Source organism: Gossypium hirsutum, unplaced genomic scaffold (assembly GCF_007990345.1).
Source record: "Gossypium hirsutum isolate 1008001.06 unplaced genomic scaffold, Gossypium_hirsutum_v2.1 scaffold_925, whole genome shotgun sequence".
Taxonomy (NCBI): domain Eukaryota; kingdom Viridiplantae; phylum Streptophyta; class Magnoliopsida; order Malvales; family Malvaceae; genus Gossypium; species Gossypium hirsutum.
In genome coordinates, this window is record NW_024403341.1 from 11,549 (window position 1) to 15,562 (window position 4,014).

Here is a 4,014-nt window from a genome sequence, read left to right on the forward strand (position 1 = left end):
GAGACTCCTCACTTTATAAACAGCGAAACATACCCCTTATTGTACTACACCACCTAAGATTTTCCAATATCTATCTGATATGATACGTGTCTCACATCAGATGGGGTCAGGCCTTTGACTTTGACGACCACAGTCAAAAACCCTAGCTAATTATATATTTTATTTTGCTTTCCTTTTTCCTCATTAAAATATTTTATTATTCATTTACTGTATCTATTTATTACTTAAGACTTTTATATCTATCAACCATCCCCCATCTTTTTCCTCCTTTCGTTTCTTTTCATATTCTTGTGCTTGTTATTTGTCTCCTTTGCTTCCCTTTTATTTATTTATTTATTTTTATCTTTTTATAAACTTTACCTTTTATCTCCTTAAAATCAATCGTTATCTTTCTCTTCTTTGTTCTTCTGCAACTTTCATGGCGGTTTTACCCACCGGTTCTTCACACTTGGAGTTGACGATATCTGTTCCTGGTTTCGCTTCTTCCCCTTCTTTCCCTTCTTCTGGTAAGCCAAAAATATTGTTTGCTTCTTAATACTGATAAACATAGACATACACACATATGTCAAACCTTTTAGTATCATCAGTGTTTGATCTTATGCTATACCCGGATTCCATGCATGGTTTCGAGAAAAATGTTTTTTTCTTTTTTTTCTTATGCTTTTTAAGATGGTCGTCCCCATGGGTGATGAAGATAGATTGATTTTGCATCAAATTTGATTTATTTACCTCGTTTCTTTTTAATATTACGTTAAAGGTGATCAAGGGGGTTGTATGGTGAGAGATTTGGATATAAACCAAGTACCAGCAGAAGATGAATGGATCACAGCAAGCATGGAAGATGAAGAAGAAAGCTGCAATAATGGTGCCCCTCCTCGAAAAAAGCTTCGTCTTACAAAAGAACAGTCTCGCCTTCTAGAAGAAAGTTTCAGACTAAACCATACCCTAAACCCTGTATGTAAAAATTTCAAACTAGTACCCTACCCTTTCCAAACTTATTAATTAACACCAAACTAACATTTTCCCTCTTTTAACATAAAAAAACCCCATAAATCCATCACACCATCTCTTTCATTTAATGTCTTTTTGGATTTTTGTGTTTTCAGAAGCAGAAAGAGGCATTGGCTTTGCAGCTGAAGCTTAGGCCAAGGCAGGTTGAAGTTTGGTTCCAGAACCGTAGGGCCAGGTACCCTATACGTATACACCTATGCATATACATAAATTAATATATATTTTTTTACATTTAAATGAATTCTCATTCTTTTTTTTTCCTTTTCAATGAATCATTATTTCGTTGGTGGGTGTTACTAAAGTAGCTTAGGGTAGATATATATATAACAGAATAAATAAAAACTAAATCATAATTCCATCGGTATTTTTTTCTCACACTAATGATATAGGTAGAAATATTTGAACGAAAGATTTGTTTCAAAGGTTTAGTTATTAGAGATATAATAATTTTGATGCTAATCAGTCTTAGGCCTGTTTCTCAAAGCTTAGATTCATTTTTATGGGTTCTCTTGTCATTTCCCTGACAAAACGGTTGTCTTTGGACGTTGATATATCACTATCACTCTGTGATATACATTTTATTAGAGTAATTAAAAGCAAGCTATATATTACAACACCACGTTGTCACTGTAAAATTCTATGAATTTATTCATATTTTAGCGCCTTCAAACAACTTGGAACAAGTTACAGGATAACTATTATTATTATTTTTTATCCTATATATCATTTCTGGTCGTGTATGCATGGCATAATAAGCAAAGCAAACATTTTGCCGTTTGTTGTCTTTATGGCCTTCCTTCACTTATCTTTCACCTAAAATTTCATATCATTTTATGCTGCAAAAGGAAGTTGCACTTTCTTATTTTCATCAATATAATTTTCTCATTGCAAAACTTAATTAACATAAATTTAGATGAATGTAAAAATAAAGTAAGCGATAAAACCGGGTAGATAGATAGATGTAGAACTATTTCATTAAGTCCTTTTTCTTATTATTTCATAGACGCAAAAGCAATCATCCATGTATAAACACAAAACCAGGTTATAGAAACAAAAAACGACACACGACCAAAAAGCAGATCAACAGACTTATGAAGAACTGATGATGTGGTCTGATTTCATAAGCTGATAATAGAGAGCATGGGGGATTAAAAAATAAAAAAGAAGAAATGGATATTATCATAATGATGGCAGCAAATTAAGAAATATTGCTTGTTGCTTCAGGCCGAATGGTAGTCAGATCATCATCATCATCATCCCCTTTTCTCCAAAAAGTCGTGGTTTACCCATCATTCTTTGGACTTAGCCATGCATTGATAATTATTACATACGTGTATTACATTATGAATGAAATGAGTGAAGGGAAAGATAGGTATATTATAATCATGCATTTCTTTTGTTTGATCAGAATTGCAGTTTGTTTTGAGTGATAATTGATTTGTCTGTATGTAATGGTTAGCATTTAATAAGATAATAAATGAACTTGAAATAGATACGAGTAAAATCCAAGCTTGAATTTATTACTCTCCATTCATCATCAGTTTAAAGGAAGGGGAAAAAATGGGTAAAAGAAAATCACAAGAAAGATTTTACTTATTTGGGAACTTTGGTACCTAAATTGGGTATCTGTTGTTAAGTTATTATTTGATACTTATTTAGGTTTATGACGCCACATGAAAATGTAAAATACTTGGCACGTCAGGAAAGTTAGATAGAGGTTATTATCTTGGTTACAACTTATTAATTAATGACTAAAACCAAAATGAATAAATATATAGGAGCAAGTTGAAGCAGACAGAGATGGAATGTGATACCTGAAGAGATGGTTCGGATCACTGACGGAGCAAAACCGAAGGCTTCAAAGGGAGGTGGAAGAGCTTAGGGCCATGAAAGTAGCACCGCCGACCGTGATATCGCCTCACAGCTGTGAGCCTCTGGCCTGCGTCCACCCTGACTATGTGTCCTCGGTGCGAGCGTGTGACCACCACCCACTGCTGCCTTGAAAAGGGCTCCGCCAAAATGACTGCCGCCACCACCCCCACCGCCACCACATTGCCCTCTAAAGTAGGACATCAGCCCTCCAATCAAGGCCATATCGGCGGCTGTTAGCTAGTCAGGCTTAATGACCCACTTTATCAACTTAATTTAAAAAAGGGGAATGATTTAGGGAATGTTCATATTAGTTTACAACATTGTAAGGGATATATACATATCGGCATCTATCTAATAGGGATTTTACTTTGTTTTTGCTTTCTCTTTATTTTATTGATCAATATTTATTATGCCTGCCCTTTACATATCTATTTTTAAGTGCCATTAGCCGCACAACCCCACTCCCAAGCGAAAAGTTGTTCGAAAACTCCAACTTTTTACTTGTGATCATATTTTGCTTCAAAAAGTAATAAATACACCCCACCCCAACCAAAAAAAAAAAAAGAGTAATTTTGGAGTTAGGATTAGGAATAGGAAAAAAAAAGAACTCAAATTGGTTTTTGGGTTTTAAAATTGGGGAAAATTAAATAATGTAGATATAAATCATGCTATTATTAATCAATCAATCAATTCATTGGTGCTAAGTCAATATTATCCTTGCTTTCATGAGCCAAATTTCAATCGAATTTGAGGCTATACGAATACGAACCATGTAATTAAGTCAAAAATTGGTAGCAAGCCTTGAAATTAAGTCTTGATTAGTTCAGAGCACTTTCAAAAGAAAAAAAAAAAAAGGGTTTGGTTGGCATCGCAATAATGAGTGACGCAAAAAAGAGGAATGCTACTTTCAAATGATTTGGCAAAGAATATGCTTGCACTTGGTCGACACATTCTCGTCAGTTGGACTATATCATGCTATAATTCATATTTATATATATATATGTACTATAATTAATGTCTAAAGCTTATTTCGTCAAGATGGTTTTAAGCTTTAAACTTCTGGTCGGCTAATTAAATCTTATTTGAAAAGTTTGAATTGATAAATTTAAATCAGGCTTTCCACGAGAGACG

General features: G+C 33.9%; 1 pseudogene; it reads left to right on the top strand.

Moving 5' to 3' along the window:
* Positions 1 to 352: 352 nt before the first annotated feature.
* On the top strand, positions 353 to 3,120 carry LOC121227472 (homeobox-leucine zipper protein HOX3-like; annotated as a pseudogene).
* The last annotated feature ends 894 nt before the right edge of the window (positions 3,121 to 4,014 follow it).